Raw genomic sequence first — 14,804 nt, 5'->3', positions numbered from 1 at the left:
GCTGCACTCAGAAAAGGTGAGAGCCGGCGCTGCACTCAGAGAAGGTGAGAGCCGGTGCTGCACTCAGAGAAGGTGAGAGCCAGCGCTGCACTCAGAGAAGGTGAGAGCCGGTGCTGCACTCAGAGAAGGTGAGAGCCTGCGCTGGCTGCACTCAGAGAAGGTGAGAGCCGGCACCGCACTCAGAGAAGGTGAGTGCCGGCGCTGCACTCAGAGAAGGTGAGAGCCGGTGCCGCACTCAGAGAAGGTGAGAGCCGGCGCTGCACTCAGAAGGTGAGAGCCAGCCCTGCACTCAGAGAAGGTGAGAGCCGGTGCTGCACTCAGAGAAGGTGAGAGCCAGCGCTGCACTCAGAGAAGGTGAGAGCCGGTGCTGCACTCAGAGAAGGTGAGAGCCAGCGCCGCACTCAGAGAAGGTGAGAGCCGGCGCCGCACTCAGAGAAGGTGAGTGCCAGCGCTGCACTCAGAGAAGGTGAGAGCCAGCGCTGCACTCAGAGAAGGTGAGAGCCACTGAGTTTATTATTTTAGATATTTTACACAGATTGGGATGTACTTTCCTGAAATTAGTCAACCACCTTACGGATTTCTGTAATATGGAGATCCCTTCCTTTTTCCTTCTCTTCGTAAGTTTCATATCCTACAGTATACATAATATCATTGCAATTTAATACACGATAGAAACGCTTGCAAAAAATATATACCTGAGTGGAAGTTACAGATATTGTTGTAGCCTAATTACTGCACATTTATTGCATATTTTCTTATTTTTATTAGGTGAGAAATGCAGCACTATGCCTAGCAATGTATCATTGCACATGGAGCACAGCGCTGGTACAAAGAAAGACTTGGTTCATCATCGCTTGTAAAGTGCGATAATTACATATTACTATTTACCGACAGGGTGATAGGATTATCCTGCCTCGCCCAATGTCATTGCACCTAGCTGCAGATACTTTATCTGAGTGTGATATCACTGCACTCGGAAAGGGCCAAACACAGAGTATGGACCCTCTCTACCGTGTATCCGGTGGGCACATTTTAATATTACCCATGTGAAATACTTTGTCTTTTTTATATATATATTAAAAATTTTGTTAATGGAACCAATAATTTTAGCAACTGATGTCCATCAAAGCACCAAAGATGGTATTAGATGGGTCATTTAGATGGGTCAGATGGTCAGCATGGTGGCTCAGTGGTTAGCACTGTTCCTATGCAGCGCTGGGATCCTGGATTCAAGGACAACATCTGTAAGGAGTTTGTATGTTCTCCCCGTGTTTGCGTGGGTTTTCGTCCGGATTCTTCTGTTTCCTCCCCCTCCAAAGACATACTGATAGGGAATCTAGACTGTGAGCCCCAATGGGGACAGTGATGATAATGTCTGTAAAGCGCTATGGAGGGTACAACCCCTTCTCATACCCCACGCTTGGCCATGATGAAATAAAAATGCTTATACTCACCTCCCATGCCGGCGCTGTTCCCACGGTGTCGACACTCGCCATTCCGGGGCTCTCATGTGGTTGCATGACACGTGGTGCCCGACGCTCAATCATCACCGACGTCACTGCTGGAACGGCATCGTGATGGAAGGTGAGTATAAGCTTTTTTTTTTTATCGGGGCCAAGGGTGGCGTATGACAAGGAATTGTTCAAGTAATTGACTTCTTTAATGGTGCTATCAAAGAAAGTAAAATAAATAAATTTAAGGAGAACTTGTCACCAAATCAAGTGTACAGTTTTTGTTCTTATTTTATTCATGCTTGCATATTCCGGCTTTTGTTTTGTTTTTGTTTATAAATCTACCATACAGTTCAAGAGACATGGTCTTTTTTACTTAATGCTAATATTTATGATCTTTTCCACAGGGGCGTGTTTAACAGGATCCTCTGAGGCGTGTCTTTTGGCTGCTCTGCATAATTACTCGGTGAGCCACACCTCTTTCTACAAGTTAGCACCAAATAAAAAGACCCATATCTCTGGAACCGTATCACGGATTTAAAAAAAAAAAAAAAAAAACTAAAATACTCAGGGTAGCACTGGGAATAAAATAAGAGCAAAAAAGGTACACTTTTGTGCCCGACGTCAAGTCCTCTTTAATTGTTATTACAGCATGCTGTTGTGTACTTGTCCTTATTTTGATATGGACATGTATGTTTTTTTTATTTTCAGGTTACTGCTTGAATGGATGTGAGTGAATTGTTTTTCTGATGGATTTCTAATATATATGTATATTTTAGTATAATCTCATGTCTTAGTCCTTTTATCCCAAGAGGCTAAAATAAAAGTAGAAAGAGGAAGATTTAATCATGACCATTATGAAATAAGATTGCGTAGATGATATAGATTTCATGACTGATGAGAAAAGGAAACACGTGACGTGCAGGAATAACCATCTCCTAACGATCGATGTGTCAAAATGTAGACAAGGGAGTGAGACCAATAAGATAATGAAAGGTGGTGGAGTCTGTAAAGTGAGTATTTCGTAACTGTGAGATATGTTGAGGAGGTGAGTGACATTTTAGCTGTCAGTGCGATGATTAATTATTGTGGAACAGGATAACCTACAAATTATAACAATGAAACAAACAAAAAGGAAATACGGTAGCTTAAATATTTATAGAATTCTAGAAAATATACAAGTGAGTGATACAATTTAACACCGGAGACTTCCAAACTCCTGTCATCAGGTCAAAAGTGAATTTTTGGTCTAAACTTATTCCTGCTGCTCCCCTTAGTGTTCATTTTTATGTTACTTTTTTTTCCTTCTGGAACTTTATAGCTAGTTAAAAAAAAAAAAAATACACAAAAGAAATACTCACGGGAGCAATAAGAATAAAATAAGAACAAAAATTGTCCGGGTTAATCATGGTTAGACCTTGATGTAAATTACTGGTTATACCAGGTATTTGGTACTTTTTTAATGTATGGCCCAGATCTATGCAATAAAGTAATATGTATATAATAAGAAGACAATGTCTGTTATTATCAGTCTTGGAGTAACCTATGTGATTATGGGATACTTTCAGGCCATCGTGTTCACCTGAAAAAAATTGGTTGCGCGCCATGGTATATGTACGGTAAGGATTTAGGTGCCAATGTCTACACAAACCATCGTGACGTTGGGCTATGAGGCAGATGTCCAGCTACAGGGGCTCCACTGACCTCATGCTACCGCTCTCAGAGGTTATGATTGAGCAAAGCAAAATGGCAATGGAGGTCTAACCTCTTCAACAATAAGTCTCGCTTTTGTCTTGGGTGCAATAATAGCCGGAGATTAGTCTGGAGACCACGTGGACAACAACATGAAGAAACCTTCACAAGGGAAAGTGAAGCTGTCCCAAGAGCCATCTTTCAACATAACAACACCAGGCCGCATTGTGCCCAGCCTGTGTGTTCAAAGCAAATCAAAGCAAAGGTGGCTACTTTGAAGAACCTAGAATATAAGACATATTTTCAGTTGTTTCACACTTTTTTGTTAAGTATATAATTCCACATGTGTTAATTCATAGTTTTGATGCCTCCAGTGTGAATGGACAATTTTCATAGTCATGAAAATACAGAAAAATCTTTAAATGAGAAGGTGTGTCCAAACTTTTGGTCTGTACTGTATATACATATATACATATATATATATATATTTTTTGGAAATTATTTTTGTGTTCAGTGAGATATTCATGAAAATGTTACTTTTCAAAGAGGCATACTCATTTATGCTGAGCTTTGTATGTATATATATATATATATATATATATATATATATATATATATATATACAGTGGGTATGGAAAGTATTCAGACCCCTTTAAATTTTTCACTCTTTGTATCATAGCAGCCATTTGGTAAATTCAAAAAAGTAAGACATTTTTGCAAATTTATTAAAAAAGAAAAACTGAAATGTCACAAGGTCATAAGTATTCAGACCCTTTGCTCAGACATTCATATGTAAGTTACATGCTGTCCATTTCCTTGTGATCCTCCTTGAGATGGTTCTACTCCTTCATTGGAGTCCAGCTGTGTGTAATTAAACTGATAGGACTTAATTTGGAAAGGCACACACCTGTCTATGTAAGGGTACCGTCTCACATAACGATTTACCAACGATCACGACCAGCGATACGACCTGGCCGTGATCGTTGGAAAGTCGTTGTGTGGTCGCTGGGGAGCTGTCACACAGACCGCTCTCCAGCGACCAACGATGCCAAGGTCCCGGGTAACCAGGGTAAACATCGGGTTACTAAGCGCAGGGCCGCGCTTAGTAACCCGATGTTTACCGTGGTTACCAGCGTAAAAGTAAAAAAAAAAAAAAACGTACATACTCACCCTTCGGTGTCCGTCAGGTCCCTCGCAGTCTGTTTCCCGCTCTGACTGAGTGCCGCCGTACAGTGAGAGCAGATCACAGCGGTGACGTCACCGCTGTGATCTGCTCTTACTTTCCGGCCGGCAGACAGTCAGAGCGGGAAGCGGACGGCAAGGGACCTGAGGGACCTGAAGGACACCGAAAGGTATGTACGGTTTGTTTTTTTTAACTTTTATGCTGGTAACCACGGTAAACATCGGGTTACTAAGCGCGGCCCTGCGCTTAGTAACCCGATGTTTACCCTGGTTACAAGCGAACGCATCGCTGGATCGCTGTCACACACAACGATCCAGCGATGACAGCGGGAGATCCAGCGACGAAATAAAGTTCCAAACTATCTGCTACGACGTACGATTCTCAGCAGGGTCCCTGATCGCAGTAGCGTGTCAGACACAGCGATATCGTAACTATATCGCTAGAACGTCACGAATCGTGCTGTCGTAGCGATGAAAATGCCACTGTGTGACGGTACCCTAAGACCTCACAGCTCACAGTGCATGTCAGACCAAATGAAAATCATGAGGTCAAAGGAACAGGCCAAGGAGCTCAGAAACAGAATTGTGACAAGGCACAGATCTGGCCAAGGTGACAAAAAAATTTCTGCAGTACTCAAGGTTCCTAAGAGCACAATGGCCTCCATAATCCTTAAATGGAAGAAGTTTGGGACCACCAGAAGTCTTCCTAGACCTGGTCATCCAGCCAAACTGAGCAATCATGGGAGAAGAGCCTTGGTGAGAGAGGTAAAGAAGAACTCCAAGATCACTGTGGCTGAGCTCCAGAGATGTAGTAGGCAGATGGGAGAAAGTTCCACAAAGTCAGCTATCACTGCAGCCCTCCACCAGTCAGGCCTTTATGGCAGAGTGGCCCGACGGAAGCCTCTCCTCAGAGCAAGACATATGAAAGCCCGCATAGAGTTTGCTAAAAAACACATGAAGGACTCCCAGACTATGAGAAATAAGATTCTCTGGTCTGATGAGATGAAGATAGAACTTTTTGGTGATAATTCTAAGCGGTATGTGTGGAGAAAACCAGGCACTGCTCATCACCTGCCCAATACAATCCCAACAGTGAAGCATGGTGGTGGCAGCATCATGTTATGTGGTGTTTTTCAGCTGCAGGAACAGGTCGACTGGTTGTCATTGAAGGAAATAAGAATGCGGCCAAGTACAGAGATATCCTGGATGAAAACCTCTTCCAGAGTGCTCTGGACCTCAGACTTGGCTGAAGGTTCACCTTCCAACAAGACAATGACCTAAGCATACAGCTAAAATAACAAAGGAGTGGCTTCAGAACAACTCTGTGACCATTCTTAACTGGTCCAGCTAGAGACCTGACCTAAACCCAATTGAGTATCTCCGGAGAGACCTGAAAACGGCTGTCCTCCAATGTTCACCATCCAACCTGACAGAACTGGAGAGGATCTGCAAGGAAGAATGGCAGAGGATCCCCAAATCCAGGTGTGAAAAACTTGTTGCATCATTCCAAGAAGACTCATGGCTGTACTAGCTCAAAAGGTGCTTCTACTCAATACTGAGCAGAGGGTCTGAATACTTATGACCATGTGATATTTCAGTTTTTCTTTTTTTAATAAATTTGCAAAAATTTCTACATTTCTTTCAGTCAAGATTGGGTGCAGAGTACATCCTAAATGTATCACATTATGCATTTCAGATGATTTGTAAACCTCATTTTACCTACTTTTTAGGAAATCAATGGACTAACAGGCTGCACAGTATCACACGCATCATTCTGTTATGTTCCACACATGAAAAGAAGGAGAAATGTGGTGTCTCGAAAGTTGATCAGTCAACAACTGACGTGCCGCTGAGTCACTCAATGGAAATCCAGCTATCCCCATGAACTTGTCACATTAATCCAATTAAGCAAAGCTTTAGACAAAGGTTGGCAGGTCGTATATAGCTAAAGTGGCCTCATCCATCTGCCTTTCTACATTACTTAAGGTGGCCATATAACCTAGATAGCTACTACCTAACGGCTATCTCTTACCTGACCCATACACACTTGCACACCAGGCTTGACCAAGCATGCATGGGTTCTCCAAAGAGAGAATGGAACAAGCTGCGGCCGGACTCCTCTGGTCACTTATCATTTGTGAAATGTTAAATTTCATCAATCAGATACGTCTCTCCTTACTTCTGCCATTGGGGACGTACTGGGACACCCCGATATATGTTAGAAGGTCATTTCATCCCTAAAAAATTGGCAGGTTTGTTAAACATTCATCTAATATATATGGCCGCCCTAAATCCTGTGAAAGCACTTTTTGGCGAAACATGACTCTTGTCTCTGACATGTGGAAAGGTGAATGGTAAAATATAGCTTAAAGGGAGCATCTGGTACCTTAATATTGATGGCCTACCCTTAGGATAGGTCATCAATACCAGATCGTTGTGGTGCGACACTCAGCAGACCCGCCAATCAGCTGTTACCATCGATCTGGTATTGATGACCTATCTTAAGGGTAGGCCATTAGGAAAAGGTTCTGGAGAATCCCTTTAAGAAATACTGTAGAATAATTTACACCGTAGAGTTTGAAGTCTTTTGCAAAATTTGCACAAATCTTATGAAATTACATGCTCTGAGTGCAAATCAGTGACGTAACCTGCCGTACACCTGCGTAAATTACGTTAACTTTATTGTGCTGGTCACTGCGATTATTGGCATTACCAAATTTATACAGTTTTTTCCCTTTCTTTTAATACTTTTGTATAATAAAAACATTGTTTTTTTCTATTCCCACTACTTTTTTTTCCTTGCTTTTATATAAATATATGAGAATTGTTCCTATTTTTGGGGCAAGTTAACATTTTTTGGGGTACCAACTGGGGTTATATGTTAGCTGTTTAATAACTTTTTTTCTCTAAGGATTTATTTGTGAGATGGGATGGACAAAAACAGTAATTCAACCTTGATGTTTTTCCTTTTTTTTTGGAGCGGAGGCTGTAAATAATGTGATCATTTTATAGCTTACCTCATTACAGACATGGAAATACCAATTATGTATATTTTTCTTTTTTTTTTTTTTTCCATGATAAAGCATTTTCAATTGGATTTTTTTTTTCTTCAATTTTTGGCTAATATTTGTAAACATTTTATTACACTTTTTAAATTTTTTTTCCTCTTTGAGGCTTTGATGGCTTGAACACTTAAATAATAAAATGCAAAAATGCAATACTTCTGAAGTGCGGGGTATTAGACTTGTCAGCATTATTCTTGCCTAATAGGTGATCGCACAACCTAAGAGTCCTCAGTTTCTGTCCAACCGCTTAGATGTCATAGCCGCTATTAACCAAGGAATCTAAGGGATTAAGTGGGAGTAATTAAAAGATCAGGGTCTCGGACAATATTGGACATGTTCAGTATGTTATGGCTCTTAAAAGAAGGGGAGGAGAAACCAAAAATAAAAAAACCCTGAACATTGCCGGATAGTGAAGCGGTTAATATATGCACATATATTTGTATCCAAATCAGAAAATGAATAAATTAACAAAATGAGTCATTTGTGTTGCTTAATTTATAATAAATGCGTCCGCGTGATCTCATATATAGATGGATATATATTTTATCAACCCTAAACTCTTCTTGCTAGTAATCTGAAAGGCGTCATTTTCACATCCTGCTACTTTTTGTCCTTTTGTCTCAAAGCTGAGACCCTCAAGGTCTAAAAACGGAGGGGACTTAATCCTCAAATTGAATAATCTCCAAGACTCAAAGCAAACTTGGATCGGAATCCCTCGTAACAGAAGGAAACTGATTGACAAACAAATGGCTTACTTGTACATGTTCCAACGTTCGAGATTCACATCTATCTCTTAAGTGCCCACATCAGGAAACATCAATTTCTGGATGTCTTCCCATATGGAACAGTTAATAAAAGGGTTATTTGGGGCCTTAAAGGGGTTGTCCTATAAACAACATTTATCACTTATCCACAAAATAGATGGTCAATGTATGACTGGTGAGACGCCGTGATCCCGAGAACGGGGAGCAATCCCTCATATGAATTGACTTTATGTTTCACTATTATAGAATGTGAATGGAGCAGTTGTTGCACATGCTCAGAACTATTTTAAAAGGTATCACAGCTTCAAGATTATTATCTTGTTTTTCCCACTAAGCACGACTATTTTGGGACCCTTGTTCTCATAATCAGTGGAGAACACAACATCAGGACCCCCAATGATCATACAATTATCAAAAATGCTATGGATAGGCGATAAATAAAATCTTCAGAGAAAGATTGAAGGTAGATTGAAACTTCAATGTTTAGTTGGCATCATTAAAAATGCTTGAGGTTCCTCTTGGTTATCAAACCAATGCGTTTCAGCTACAGCTATGGTTAGACAATTTTCTTTATGGGACAATTACTTTAAAATTGTTGACGTATTCTTAAAAAAAGAGCCGTTGATATTAGATTGGTAGGACATCTGTGTCGATTGTTGTTTATGAGGCACATAAGAAAAAGTTGTGATCCAGCTCACCCATAATGAAATTGCCAGCTATCCTCGGCATGGATAAAACCTCTCCTGAAAAATGGTAGCAATCGGGGTGAAAAATAGCCATTTTTCAGATTAAAAATATGCAAAAACTTTATTGTAGATAAAATAGTGCTGTAAAAATATTAACTTTTTTTTCTACGCATTTCGAACTAATACTCATCCTATGGATTAGTTCGAAACGTGTCAGAACAGCTTTTTATATTTTTACAGTACTGGGAATGTCCTGTTTAATTTAACTCTACAATAAAGTTTTTGCATATTTTTAATCTGAAAAATGTCTGGATTCCTGCTATTTTTCACAAATGGTTGAAAAAAAGATACATGCCAATCAAGTTGAACCAATTTGCACTTTCAGAAACATCTGTAACAGAGCTGTAATGCGAGCACAACTGCTACTAAACATAGTGTATCGATCTTGCTGAGCAGCAGTTGAAAGCAGCTTCTAAAGGAGCTTGAGTTAAAGATTAAACCTTGAAAAATCATGATCATGGAGCCTATACAGTGACACATGCTATCACTATGTTTCTATGTCATGTGGCTATAGACATTTCATGTGCTGCAGTAGGAGTCTTTGAGTATATTGCTTCTAGTGGAGGATACCTCCATAATACAGTATGCTGAATCTGTGAGAAAATAAATTGTTTCATGTTCCATTGCATGCTTCCATATAATATCAGATTTTCACAGAGGTACTATACAGACCTATAGATTAATAGAGTACCTAAACTGTTTTTATGAATATAATTATTCATCAGTCATTCCAAAGTTATGAGTGTTTGTAAAATACTCCGTTAATGTATTTTGCCTAATTCTCTCCCAAACTCTAGGCTTCAAGTGCTGTTTCAATGCCAAGTTCAAGCTCCTTTAGAAGCTCCTTTCAGCTGCTGCTCAGCAAGATCCGTACACTGAAATCAAACAACCTGGGCATGTGAAGGATTCTAAGATGCTCCAAAAGGTTAAGTCCCCATACAGATTATTCGAAACCAGTGTATCAACCTTACTGAGCAGCAGATGAAAGGAGCTTCAAAAGGAGCTTGAATTAGGAATTGAAACAGCACGGCAGCATAAAGTTTGATCTGCTTTAGGTCAATATGTCAATTATTTTATTGGGATCAAAAATCCAACACTTGTCTGGCCAACTCTATACAAAAACATATGCTGATGGTTGAACGACTGTTACACCAATGCCGTCATATACATTTTAGTTCATATTAGCAGTTGCAGTCATTTAAACTGTCCGTACACATATTGAATTTCTGGGAATGTTCTCAGTTTGTTCTTTTCTAGAAAGATAGGTCAAGGTCTAGCGATTTCTCTACAGACAATGTGTCACCAGCCATTTAAAACAATCATTAAATATTAATTTTCACCCAATGAACGAACATTTTGATTGAAACGTGTGTTGGCCAACTTTTGACTAATGCGTAAGATTTCCTTTAAAGGTTTTCAGGTTTACATAAATGTACTGGATATATAATAATGGCAAGATTGGAGTGGTGTCATGGCTGGGGACCCCCATACATTGCCAGAACTTGGCATTTGTGTACCCCATTCTCCACTAGTTTTCCCCTGATGGGCAGGAGGGCTGGTCGTGCATGGTCTCTGCTAGCCCAATGCAAATCTATGGCACAAAACATACAAAGCTAGCCGAACACAGTGCTGGGCTTAGCGGCCTTCCCGAGTGCAACAGACTTAGAAAGGAGCGTCACCATTTATTTCATTCAGCTCCACCTGGCCATGGTTTTATGGCCAGGCAAAATGCAGGACACAAGTGTCCAGATCTGGTGATTGGTGGGAGTCCCAGCAATGGGACCAATACTTATCTAACAATTATCAACCAATTTTCCAATACTGTACACCTAGAGGTCAACTATCTACTGGATTCGTGTAGATCGGAAAACCCCTTAAAGTTTGTTTACGGAATCAGGTTGTAAAAGATGTAAATTCTACGAATTCACTTCTATGGAATGTTTTACACAAGTTCCTAATATTACATCGTAAAGATAACCCTGCTCCATATTTCCTGCCACGAGTGACAGCAGGAGGCCTCGTAGCTGCTGTCAGCGACACCGTCAGCTTTCATCTCGTACAGCTTTCATGTGGTAACCACATACCAGCCCCAAATGGATGCCACATGGAATTCCTCTATATCAACAGCCATTTGCCATCATCCTACACATGTATCCGAATAAGTTTGCAAACTCCATTGTAAAAAAAAAGAATTTATACTTAATAGTAAGAAAAAAATCTGAAACACAATAATAACTTCACAGTAAAACAAATCACCAAAAATGGAAATTATTAGCTAAAATCTGCTTTTATTAATTTTTTCATTTTTTTTGCAGATAATTCTGTTAACGGGAAGAATAACTAAATCTTTGAAGGATTAATCTAAAGTAAAACCACCCAGGCAGAATGAACTAAATGAGATTATATGTAACAATATAAAGCCTTTTGATCCTTGTGGGGTCTCAGAACAGCTGGGTCTCCCTCCCTTCACAGGCAAAGTGGATTAATATCACATAGTTCACTTATCCCATAATGTTATAATTTTGAAGCTCTCATCACTTAACCGGGCCGCCCTCTCTTTATGAGATAAAGAACGGTCATTTATATGGATGTATAGAAGATGAGTCATTGGGGCCAATCTATCAGATCAGATGATAAAATCTGAGATTTTACATGGGACTGCAGGTAAACTTATTATAAGACACACAAGAAACTGCCAGTCTAACGTTTTTACATTTGTGCTTGCAAGTTGAATGCAATCTATTTTTCTAGATTATCAGCCATTTCCGCTGGGGATAGGCTAACGTTCATGCCCTTCATTATTGACAGGAAGTCCCGAAATATGTCTGCCTCTAAGATCACTACTTGTTGTCACATATCATTCATTTACATGAACTGAATACCAGTAATGATCGCGGCCGCAGATAGTGCGAACATAAATGGTCCCTTGCAGGAGGGGGGCCGCCGACGCCAATTTCATCTGGATGTGTGTCCTTGGACGCACATTCAGCTGAAATGTATTGTGGCACAGAGATCCGTCGACTCCCTGCATTGAAATACTCGCCGCCGGCCAATCAGAGGCCGGCAGCAGACGTCAACTTGCCAGTGATGCGAGGTGCATGGCAGTGATGTCATACACTGTTTGTGCCGCCACGCTTAAGGCCTGTACCAGGTAAAGAAGAGGACACCATGCTGCATGAGACATTATACCAGGATGGGGACATTATACCATGATGGGGACATTATACCAGGATAGAGGATATTATACCAGGATGGAGAACATTATACCATGATGGGGATATTATGCCAAGACTGAGGATATTATACCAGGATGAAGACATTATACCTGGATAGAGGATATTATACCATGATGGGGACATTATACCAGGATAGAGGATATTATACCAGATTGGAGAACATTATACCAGGATGGGAGACATTATACCAGGATGGGGGACATTATACCAGGATGGGGAAAATTATACTAGGATGGGGACATTATACCATGATGGGGACATTATACCAGGATAGAGGATATTATACCAGGATGGAGAACATTATACCAGGATGGGAGACATTATACCAGGATGGGGGACACTATGCCAGGATAGAGGATATTATACCAGGATGGGGACATTATACCTGGATAGAGGATATTATACCAGGATACAGGATATTATACCAGGATAGAGGATATTATACCAGGATAGGGGACATTATACCAGGATACAGGATATTATACCAGGATGGGGACATTATACCAGGATAGAGGACAGTATACCACGATGGGGAATATTATACCAGGATAGAGGATATTATACCAGGATGGGGACATTACACAGGATGTTGGACATTATACCAGGATGGGGACATTGTACCAGGATGTGGGACATTATACAGGAGAGGATAATATAACAGGATATGGGACATTATACTAGAATGGGTGACATTATACTAGAATAGGGATATTATACCAGGATGGAGACATTATGCTAGAATGAGGACATATACCAGAGTGGGGAACATTATGCCAGGATGGGTGACATTGTAGCAGAATGGGGACATTATACTAGGGTACCAGAATGGGGGATATTATACCAAGATAGGGGAACATTATACTAGAATGATGGCATTATGCCAGAATGGAGGCATTATACCAGAATAGGGACATAAAACCAGGATGGGGGACATTATATCAGTATGGGGGACATTATACCAGAATGGGGACATTATACAAGGATTGGGGACATTATCCAAGTAAGGGTCCCAGGATGGGGGACATTATACCAGGAAGGGGCCCAGGATGAGGGACATTATTACTTTGGGGCAAAGATTTATGTCTTTATAGGATCTAAGATGCTACAAAGGCCCATACATCTGACCAACATGCAGGTGGGGGGCCCAGTCCATCAGACTCTAGTTAAGCCGCTGAATACCAGCTTGTTTATCAATGCTGTACTATTATGGGTAGTGTTGGGTTCAGTGTTCCTGTAAATGACTAGTTTCAGCATCTGCTACCTCTGATTATAAAAAAAACAGTATAAACAAATATCTGCATTGACCTAAGAATTTCTAGAAAAAGTCCCAGAAAAGTAGGACTTCACATCAAAACCATCAAATCATAAATAAACCTCGTCACTTAATTCAGAGATGCCAAATAGATTGTGTCCACATATTCCTTCCTGAACATCAACGTGTTGTATCTGATTCCGATACATATGGGCCACCGAGATAACATATAATGAAATGACGACACAAGATCCTGACAAATTCTATTATTATAAATAAGCAAAATAAATAAATAGAAATCAGGAAAGGTTCCATTATGTTACATGTTGCCACATTGTAAAGTTGAATAATCTCTAAGCTTTCGGGATTACAGCTGAACCTGAAATGCTGCAGCCACTTTAAAGCCTTTAGTATTCATCGGTCATTTCCTAACAAAAGATGCATCACCAGAATGTTACATACATGGGTCAGGATAATGACATGACAGCAAACCCCCCAGCACAGAGAGCAAGGAGGATGCTATGCTGCAAACGCCTAATCCGAAATAAGCCCTATTGTTTTAGCATCAATAATACATGAATGAACATACACAGACAAAAGGAGCTCTGCTTTGTAATGGTCGCTGTCAACAATATCATTCTGTATCTGGGTCCATGTAAAAGCAATGGTTCCAGGCAAAAAAAAAAAGACAATCGACGAAGGGTCGAAGAATGGAAAAGGTAGAACACATGCAGAGCCAGGCCACTGGCTTCTAACCCAGGAATGGCTGAAATCAGCAGATGGAACCTACCTTTCCTGCATGTAGAATCATAGGCCTGGTGCTTACAAAAAGAAGAGGCGGTGTACAAGGAGAGGCATCCTAAAGAAAACAGACCAGGCCTGGAACATGGACAAATGGGGGGAATATAATACAAATGGACAGAAAAAAAAAAGGATATTAAATGTGCAGCAGGCAGAGCTGTTTATGAGCCTGGTACAGAAGCAAGGGAGAGGGAGGGATAGAATGAATCCGATGTCATAGCTTCTGTAGAGAAAGGATGGAGGGGGCAGGGCCGCTGTGTGGATGGAGGGGCGAGGGAGGAGGACAAGATGGGTAGAGAAAGGGATGCACAGAAAAGTGAGGGGTAATAGCCAGCACCAAATGAGCTGCAGAGAGGGAAGGCTGGACACATGGCTGCTGCACGGACTTTAGCCCACCTCTATTTAGATGTAATGATATTAACGGTTTAGGAAACCGATACTAACGTGTTACACTCAGAATATCGAGGGATTGTTTCGTATTTTTTGTATATTCGGTAGGATTTTATAGAATTGAAGGAAAGTAGATCTGAATGACTAAAATTAAAATTTTCAAAAAGCGAGAAATAAAATCACAGTTTTCGTGCAAGTCGTGGTACAATTAGGACAGCATGGTGG

The 14,804-nt window shown here is 40.6% G+C and overlaps 1 protein-coding gene across 1 annotated transcript in view; it reads right to left on the bottom strand.

The window, feature by feature from the left end:
- SPTBN2 (spectrin beta, non-erythrocytic 2) overlaps positions 1 to 14,421 on the bottom strand; it is a 183,006-nt gene extending 168,585 nt beyond the window's left edge. The window contains exon 1 of the mRNA XM_077287515.1: positions 14,179 to 14,421. The gene's annotated coding sequence lies outside the window, so the exon portion shown is untranslated. The remainder of the gene's footprint in view (positions 1 to 14,178) is intronic.
- Between the last annotated feature and the right edge of the window lie 383 nt (positions 14,422 to 14,804).

Source organism: Ranitomeya variabilis, chromosome 2, assembly GCF_051348905.1.
Source record: "Ranitomeya variabilis isolate aRanVar5 chromosome 2, aRanVar5.hap1, whole genome shotgun sequence".
Taxonomy (NCBI): Eukaryota; Metazoa; Chordata; class Amphibia; order Anura; family Dendrobatidae; genus Ranitomeya; species Ranitomeya variabilis.
The sequence above is the reverse complement of the archived record's forward strand: the minus strand, read 5'-3'. Positions and strand labels throughout refer to the sequence as shown.